The sequence below is a fragment of the Poromitra crassiceps genome (genome assembly GCF_964638095.1).
Source record: "Poromitra crassiceps genome assembly, chromosome: 11".
Lineage (NCBI taxonomy): Eukaryota > Metazoa > Chordata > Actinopteri > Beryciformes > Melamphaidae > Poromitra > Poromitra crassiceps.
Genome location: NC_139643.1, coordinates 33351336 through 33361335, shown reverse-complemented (window position 1 = coordinate 33361335; position 10000 = coordinate 33351336). Strand labels below are relative to the sequence as shown.

General features: G+C 45.2%; 1 protein-coding gene across 1 annotated transcript in view; it reads left to right on the top strand.

The window, feature by feature from the left end:
* ppp1r9a (protein phosphatase 1, regulatory subunit 9A) overlaps positions 1 to 10000 on the top strand; it is a gene marked incomplete at its 5' end in the record, with an annotated part of 61910 nt that overhangs the window by 2122 nt on the left and 49788 nt on the right. The gene's annotated exons all lie outside the window — the stretch shown is intronic.

Genomic DNA, 10000 nt, shown 5'->3' with positions numbered 1-10000 from the left:
GCCACGACACGCTACTATTGGTCAATTTCCAATAAACCCAAGGGGGTGATTACGTTTTGTGGTCTGGGACAACTAGGAATTGAAGTTGTGTTGTAAATGAAGGGTGATCTTTTAACTCTTGAAGAAGACGTTGTCCCCTTTTCCTAGCGCACAACTTCCCACAGTACCGTAATGTCCCTTTTTTATGCATTTCGGAAATTCGCATATGTGGTCGCGGCTATTGCGAATTCACGCTTGTTCAATAGCGAAATCTGTTAATAATCGCTGCATCCCTAGATAGATACCATACCACAGCAACCAGTCATATGTTATAGATGTTGCTCTCTGATGACAGCAGTTGTAGCTATTTTGCGATGCACAGCTTGAGGTCACAGCATTGCCCTCTGGGAAATTGACGTGTGTACATGAGCAGAACATCTGTGCATGTGTTAGTCATGCTGGTTCTGCACCCACACAATGTCCACACAGGATACTTCTTCATCCTCTCATCATCATCACACTGGATTTCATTTTCAAATCATGGAAGGTGTTTATGGAAGCATTTGGAGAGGATGTGGATGTTTTGTATGTTGTTACAATGGCAAAAGTCACAAATTGACCTGAGATGATTGCTTGAATATATATGTCACTGAATCTAGTGTGTGTGTGTAGTTTGACATGGCTTACAGCATAGAGAGGCAAAGTGACCGCCTACTTCCTGCTTCAGCACTGTACCAGAGATTTTCATCCGCCATTTATTTTCCCATAGACATTTTGTAAAATGCGTATAAAAATAGTTTTACTTGGTCAAACCAAACGGCTATATTTAGAATCGGTAGAGAACATAGAACATTCCACTCCAAAAACAACAACATTGAAAAAATATTTTCTTTAAACCCGCATTTTTTTTACGTTTTTGTCCAATTGAAATGTTATGCGATCTCTCCTGTTTCGAAGTAAAACTATTTTTACAAGCATTTTTATGAAATGTCTATGGGAAAATAAATGGCGGATGAAAATCGCTGGTACAGTGCCGAAGCAGGAAGTGACGTTCCACTTTGCCTCTCTATAGTAATCGTGTCTCTTGTTCGCTTGTTTTGTGCTGAGATATGGATGCATGTCTGGGTATAGATTACAATGCATTTTGACTGTCCATCCCTCAGAGTTTTCACAGTGGAGGGAGAGGTAATTACAACACAATGGGGTTTTTTTTTTTTTTACGTATGAAACAAGGTCATTGTTTCTGGTCATAATGCACCCACAATGCCCACACAATTCCCACAGAGTGTGATCTCTCTTGTAACAGGTCAACTCTTCAGAGAATTGAAGGAGTGGTGTTCAGTAGACAGAAATGTCTAGAGATTACCCAGTTTATGCTGTTTATTGCATCATCTGCCTTGGAATAACTTGCTGTGTTAAACATAAAAAAAGAGTTGTGAGTTATATGAGGATTGGGAAGATTAGGGGAAATATTTTTCAGTCTTTATCCTAAAGCTTTTTGAATCAATAAGCTTAACATATTTAGTGGTAAACAACAACATGCTTTAGGGCTGTTCTATTCCCTTACGAGACTTGTTGAAAAAGGTTTTTGCGTGTCATCAGTCAAATTATCTATTATTATTACTATTATTATTAACATTGTTAGTATTCAGATTGTGTGTGTGAGAGAGAGAGAGAGAGAGAGAGAGAGAGAGAGAGAGAGAGAGAGAGAGAGAGAGAGAGAGAGAGAGAGAGAGAGAGAGAGAGAGAGAGAGAGAGAGAGAGAGAGAGAGAGAGAGAGAGAGAGAGAGAGAGAGAGAGAGAGAGAGTGAGTTTTTTTATTTTTTATTTAACCTTTATTTAACCAGATAAGACATTTGAGATACAAGATCTCTTTTGCGAATGTGATCTGGCCAAGAAGGCAGCAGTTGCAAGCCAAGTTACAATCAACATAATTACATATGTTGTTACATCTGTGTACGCATGTGCATAGTGAGGGAAATGTGTAAAAGTAAGAGTGAAGTGTAAGTATGAAGGATTTCTAGCTAACACAAACATTCCACGGGTTGAGTATGGATCCGATTAGCATGCTGTAATGAACCAGAACAATTAGCCCAGTTACTCATGAAGAGAAAATGTGATGTTGGCTCACTAATAACCTCTCATTATCACTGCAATGTGCATGTGTGTGTCCTGCACACACGCGCACACACACACACACACACACACAGTTTCAGGATAAGAAGCCATCAAAAAGGGGCGCCTGGTTACTGGGTAGTGTAGAGGTGAAAGCACCATTTTTTATGTTATCATCATCATATCATATTATCATATATCATCATATTCTTAGAAATCAGTGCTCTCAGTTAATCTCTAATTCTCAGATTAAATATATGCAAATATATACATTTAGCTACACTTTGAACAATAAAACAAACTACTGTTTTATTATAAATAAACTATCTTGCATTATTTTACCCCCCCCCCCCCCCCCCCCACCAATGTGACGACAAATGGACTTTATTGAGAGCAATTTTATGGCAAGTGTCTTCCTAATACTCTCATTATGCAGTGAATATAGTAGACAAAGCACAGAGCTTGTTGTCCAATTATAGGTCACACAGGCAAGAAATATGGTCCTCTTTTTGTGTCTGTCGTTTGAGCGCTCCAGACTTCTGCTTTCTATGAAAAGGACCGATGCTCGTTTATCATATGGAATATTCAAGAGAGGCAACGCTGCCCCCCTTTACACATACACACACACACACACACGATTAGACACGCCCCCTCCCCCCTCTTAAACACATGCCCCTCCCCTCAACCCACGAGGAAAACAAACAGGCTTCTGTCTTTTGTTCGCCTATATACTGAAAGAGACAAAGGCGTTTTCTCATTCATGCTAACCCTGCACGAGACCAGCTTGACCCATGTGGGAGGAGGCTGCAAAGAAGAAGAAGAAGAAGAAGAAGAAGAAGAAGGCGTCGTTTAATCTTATACTCAACGTTCCCTCCTCTTCCTGTAATATTTCTTAGTCCCGCCCCTTAAAGCGGATAAATCATTTCAACATCCCGGCTTTGAAAGCTTAATTAATTTAGAAATCATCATGGCGGCCACAGGGGAAAGATAGCAGACAACCAGCATAGCCTACGGCAACACATTGTAAACACACGTTCTTTCTTTTTTCTGCAGAGGAACAATTAGCCTACAGATGTCAGTGGACAATATTTATCCCACACAAAGAAACACGTTATTGTCTTTAGTTCACTCGCGTTGACTTAGTGAGTTTAATACAACACGGACAAGTAAGCAGTGATTACAGTATATCACATCATCACTCAGCTCAGCTGACCCAGTGACAAGTGACTGTAGTGGGCAAGCCTGAGGCTAAAGCCTCCCTTCCCAAAGGCACTGACCTACAGAAAATAATCAGATCCCATGTTTCATTCACGCAACTGATTTTTCTCCTTGGCATCATTACTACCTCCGGTTTGGTTTCCCTACGAGGCGTAGAGTTACAATTGATGCAGTACCAGTCTTCTCACAGTTTTGATTAGCTGTTGTCATGTCGTGATGCTCTGCGCCTGGTGCTGTTATTGATATGACATTGATAACAGGATGTTTGATCTGCAAGTATTGCCCATATCTGCAGTTCCCTTGTCAAGCTCTCTCACATTTTGTGTCGACTGATCTTTGATGCCTGCGATCCCCAGCCTTGATCGGCCATGCATCCTAAAACTCTCACAGTCATAGGCGATAGACCCTTCTCACGGGGGCCATTTTGTGTCGGAAAAGGCAGGGTTAACACAGGTGCAAGCAAAACACTAATGAGGGTTTCAAACTTCCCTGATTGGAATGTGGAAAGAAACCCTCATTAGTGTTTTGCTCGCACCTGTGTTTATTCTGCCTTTTCAACACAAAATGGCCCCCGTGAAAAGGGTCTATTGCAGTGTGTTGGGCTGAGACTTTCTCCCTTTGTGGAGCGTCATCTGACTGACAGAGGAAGAAGAAGAAGCCTACTCGCTCACCAGGCAATCTCCTTTGTCTGTTCTTGTTTTCTTCCTTTGCTCTCTACGTGAATGGCATTTATACTGTCCTTAATGATGCATTCTGTGCCTGTAGAGAAATTGAACTTTGCTCAGTGGAAACATTGTGATATATACAGTATATAAGTTATATACAGCCAACTTCCCCTACCTAAGCAGTCGCGGTCATTGCTCCACCCCCTCTCCTGACCTGGGGAGGGTGGACTAGACTCTCACATGCCTCCTCCGACCCATGTAGAGTGGCCAGCCGCTTCTTGTCACCTGGCGGAGTTTCACCGGGAGAACATGGGAGCGCATCGAGAGGAACACGTTATTCCCCTCAGTTCCCCTCCCCACTGAACAGGCAGACCAGAGGAGGCGCTAGTGTGGCGACCAGGACACAACATACCCTTGTCCGGCATCCCACTCGCAGACACGGCCAATTGCGTTTGTAGGAGCGCCCAGACCAAGCCGGAGGTAACACGGGTTGCGCTAACCTGCGACCCTCGTGTCGGCGGCGAGGGAATAGACCGCGACATTACTGTGATATCTTAAAGGAATTGAGCAGATGTGAGGAGTGTAAACGGCCATTGAAGTGGCTCTGTAGTCACCCCCTCCACTCTCCAGTCTCCACACTGTTACAGGATCAAAGAGACTGCGGCTAGTTTGTCCCATTACGTTCTGCTGCACTGTTAGTGGAATGGATCAGAGCTCAGTAGTACCATGATCAATATGATAGATGAATGCCGCTATTCATGGTTTTGTAGGCACAAGTTTTTGTATAATTCTACAAATGGGTTTTGGACTGCTAGATATTTTTGATTGTTGTTTGATTGTGTTTTTCTGCAACTTAGAAGTGATGGTGGTTCTCTCTTATTTTCAGTGGTGCATAAACCAAATCGTCCCTTTGGTGAAAATGTGAGTCTTGCTGAGTTTGTTTGCTGTGATGACAAGGATGTGGTCGTGGAGGATATGAGGTTACTTATCTGAATCACCTGGCGAGGACTGATGATACCATCAGAGGAGGTCCCACCATACGCGTTTGGTTGCAAAAGCAGCAAATTCACACTTGTGTGCAGTTTGCTCTCTGCAGTGTTGCATCATGTCAGGCTGCAGTACATCAACAAGCCCATTTACACAAACATCTTGTACTTGACTGAAGCATGAGAGAACAGCACCAAATCGCTGATGCTCATTTGGCTGCTCTTAATAAATGACAACAGCGCCGGCCAGGCTGCAACTGCCTCCTCAGCCTATGTGACAGCTTAAATCTGACAATGTTGCTAATGTTTGTTATCTACCACTATCTATCGGTTTGCAACATCTGTGTGCTTCAAATAACCAGGAGCGACGCCTCGCATTTTGATTCCCAAGCTCGAATGAGAAGAGATGGCCTCTAGCCTCTAGCCTCTAGCCTCTAGCCTCTAGCCAGGAACCAGGAACCAGGAACCAGGAACCAGGAACCAGGAACCAGGAACCAGGAACCTGGCTTTCTGAGTCTGACAGTGTTGGATGGATCATCCCTCGGGCTGATTATGTGCAACAGCTCTACTCAAATTTTGGACCCAATCCTGACCTGTATTTTGGCAACGTGATGTGTGACTAAATAGCCTATTTAAGTTTACAGCAGCATTGCTACCGGCTTAGCCTCCTTCAATACAGTAGGATATTGAACACTACACTACACTACAGTACTGTAGTGTTGCATACATTTCTGTTGAAACTCCATTCCGTAGATCCATGAGCAGTGTTCGCTATCGCAAGCATACCGCAGTGACTATGAAATATAATATAACACTGAAAACTAGAAACTAAACGATACTGTACTCTACGCTCTATTTGTTACTTTACTTGTCACTTTCTCCTGCTAACTTCCTCAATGCCTTATTCCTCTCCCTTTCCTGGTGTTTTCCTTCTGTGTGCTCAGTGAAGCTGGCCGAGAGGCTGTCACCATCCTGAATGCAATCTGTGGCCGGGCATAATGGAGTAGAACAGGGTTTGATGAGAGAGAGTTTAATGATGAAGCCGCTGCACACACGGCACTGAAGCAACACTCTGCAGCCAGCAGCTATATAACAGCTGACATTTTGGTTAGACCAGCAACAAATCGCCTCCTCACAAATCATCTGGAAGTGATGCGTGATGGCTGTGTATGCATTATTAGCTAGAGGTTTGTCACCAAAGGGGGCGGCGTAAAACATTGCTGCAGTGTTTTGGGGCATCACAAATGAAAATTCAACCCTATCAACGTCAAATGCAATGAACAATCCCTTCCTTCTTCTCTGTGACAGGAACTACTCTAAACTGCAGCGTTGAGCATGTGCGCTGTTTGTGCGTGCATACAGCGTAGTCTTATTCATTATTGATGCCTGCGGTGTTTTTGTTTGCTTGTTTCGGTGTCACCTGATCCTCCCGGGGGGATGCATTTTTAAACACCTGGGAAAGGCGAGACGGCCCCCGCGCTTTCCGAGGCTGGTCAGTTGCCACACAGTAGACACTGTGTCATCATCAGCCAGCGTCCAACCCCCCAATCCGGTCCCCATGCTAATCAAATCAGCTTTGTGTTGCCAGTTGTTGTTGCGGTCAGAACACAGGGTCTTCTACAATGACACATTGTTCTGTGTTCTGCTGAGCCGATGCTGAGGGAAGCTTACGGTGCAAACACACCGGACGCCGAAGCGCCGCGAAGCGTAGGCAGTTTCAGATCAGACCGGTCACATTGGCTGAGGTGCGGCGTGGGCGGCTCGCGGCCTGCAGCGATTGGTTCCGCGTCTGGTCTATTTTCTACGCGAGCCGCGAGCGATTGTGCCAGGCAGGAAGTCAGTGCAAGTTGTGACCGGCGCGGCGCAAAACAGCCCACATGACCACCAGGCTTCTGCTCAAGCTGAATTTACGCGCAGAACCGCTTTCGGATCCAGTGTGTTTACGCTGTTAGGCTGCTGCACTGTCCCGTCTCCTTGTTTACAGTGAGCCAGGAGCAGGATTGATCCCAGGTACTTAACGGGGAACCAGTAAATTTAGCTGAGACTGAAACGGACAGTGAGATGTCAGTTGATGGAATTATTTCTGCCCTGTCTGATGTGAAGAAACTGCTTAAAAACAATTTTTCACCTTTGTGGTGATTTTTGCGGCCACATGGACAATAGGCTTTTTGACAGTAATAACAAGACAGAGTGTGGTCCCAAATTCTGTCAAGTCATTCTAACAGCCTATGAATGACATTATCTAGCATAGCTTGTGGGCATAAAAGAGCCACACACCTCCCACTGTCAGCAATGTCAGCATCTGACTCCACCCTCCCACTGTCAGCAATGTCAGCGTCTGACTCCACCCTCCCACTGTCAGCAATGTCAGCATCTGACTCCACCCTCCCACTGTCAGCAATGTCCGCGTCTGACTTCACCCTCCCACTGTCAGCAATGTCAGCATCTGATTCCACCCTCCCACTGTCAGCAATGTCAGCATCTGATTCCACCCTCCCACTGTCAGCAATGTCCGCGTCTGATTCCACCCTCCCACTGTCAGCAATGTCAGCATCTGATTCCACCCTCCCACTGTCAGCAATGTCAGCATCTGACTCCACCCTCCCACTGTCAGCAATGTCCGCGTCTGATTCCACCCTCCCACTGTCAGCAATGTCAGCATCTGATTCCACCCTCCCACTGTCAGCAATGTCAGCGTCTGACTCCACCCTCCCACTGTCAGCAATGTCAGCATCTGATTCCACCCTCCCACTGTCAGCAATGTCAGCGTCTGACTCCACCCTCCCACTGTCAGCAATGTCCGCGTCTGACTTCACCCTCCCACTGTCAGCAATGTCAGCATCTGACTCCACCCTCCCACTGTCAGCAATGTCAGCATCTGACTCCACCCTCCCACTGTCAGCAATGTCAGCATCTGACTCCACCCTCCCACTGTCAGCAATGTCAGCATCTGACTCCACCCTCCCACTCACTGTAAATGACCAAGACATGACATAAAGGAGGCCATTGTTGGGAATCATTCAGTTGCAGTTGCTTACTACTCTCTGTCCCCCTGTTTTGAGCTCCTCTCTCTCTCTCTCTCTCTCTCTCTCTCTCTCCCCCTCTCCCTCCCTCTCACTCTCGCCGTTTCTCCCTCTGGTTGGCCCATGGCTTGGCTTGGCCCATGGCACCCATTGGTATTGGTGCCATAACCAGCGGATTGGAATGCATTCTTGGCAATGATAATAATCATGTGACAGTGGTGACAGCAATTAAAAAATAAAAGTTGAGCTAAACGTGATGTAGTTTGCTCATTTGCTAAGAAAACACAATGCTGAAATGTAATAGTCATGGCTTAGATTAGAAAATAGCTTATCCCGCCCATGTGTTTTCTAAAAGATGTATGAATGTCTTGTGTGAACAGTGTACTTGGTATGCAGATGGCATAGCTTCTGCATCTGAAGTAAAAGAGGAAAAAAAGGAAAACCTGCTGACTCATGAGTTTGTTGCAAGTCCCCAGCATGACAAAGGTCAATGTCACTTCCTCAGACGCGACGTGTTGTCTTTCAAAATGACTGAGAAAGTTGAGCCTGGCACTGTGCTGCACACCTCACTATCAATCAATCACTGTCGCCCACCAAAGGGGGGGACTATGGATCAGTCTCATTAGTCTAAGACACTAATGAGGGTCTCTCAGTGTTTTGCTTGCACCTGTGTTTACCCTGCCTTTTCGACACAAAATGGCCCCCGTGAAAAGGGTGTATTATAGTAGTAGGATGAGATAGCCTGTTAAATCCTTAAATACCTTGTATGGTACGGTGGAACAGTGGTAGCGCTGTTGCCTCACAGCAAGAAGGTCCTGGGTCGATTCCCACCTGGGACGCTGTGGGCGCTGAGGGTGTGTCCCCATCCCCATGTCCTCAGTGCCCACTGCCCAGGTGGGCTCGTCAGAAGGGTCTTTCTGTGTGGAGTTTGCATGTTCTTCCCGTGCTCCCCTGGGGTTTCCTCCATAGGAACCCCCTGCTAAAAACATGCAAAAACTAAAAAATAAATCTTGGATTTAATTGACTCTCTCTGTGTCTGTGGGAAAGAATGTGGCTTCTTCCTGAGAAAACACTTTTAGTCTTCCCAGAGAGATAAGCACAAAGACCCTTTTGGATGTTCCCAGATGTATCAATAAATGTATATATAAATAAATAAGAACTCCAGTTTTATATGGTTTTCGTTCTATGACAAGCAAAAATTATCTGACCTTGCTCATCGACAATGTTCCAGTATAAAGGCATGAGACAGAATGAGGCTCTCTGCTCTTTCTGTTCCTATCATTTTGACAAAGTGATTTGTGCTATTGTTTGAACAATTAAATACAAGATAGACCACTCTTTTCTCAAGTCTGTTTTATTAAGGACAGTCTGCCATCACAGTTGACCTCAAGATAATATTAAGGTGATGCGGAAATGGTAGCAAAATGTTCAGGAACGTTCATTTATGTGCAAATTCGCTCTTCTCATAATTTATAGATAAGGCCTCTTTGTGAATTGGGTTGCGATGGTTTGTTTAAAATAATTAAATTGGGTCCGCAGATTATTTTGTTGAAACACTGCAGTAAATGATGGAAACAATGTCACTTTTTTCTCTCCCAATGTCTTCTCCTAAGCTCTGTACTTCTCCTTCTTCTGTTCATATCTGTCAATCTGTTTGCAAGACACAAATTCATTTCCATCATCACAGCGACCATCTCATCCAATCAACACCCAGACACTCCTCAGCACCCAGCAGCTCTCCAGCATGGTTGTGTGTGTGTGTGTGTGTGTGTTTGTGTGTGTGTGTGTGTGTGTGTGTGTGTGTGTGTGTGTGTGTGTGTGTGTGTGTGTGTGTGTGTGTGTGTGTGTGTGCATGTGTGCGCGCGCACACATGCGTGTGTTGGCGAGTGTGTAGATGTAATGGAATGTAAATGTGCCGAGCTGTCGCCACAAAGCAGACCGCGCACGCGTGTGTGTGTGGGTGTGCGTGTGCGTGTGCGTGTGCGTGTGTGTGGGTGTGGGTGTGCGTGAGTGT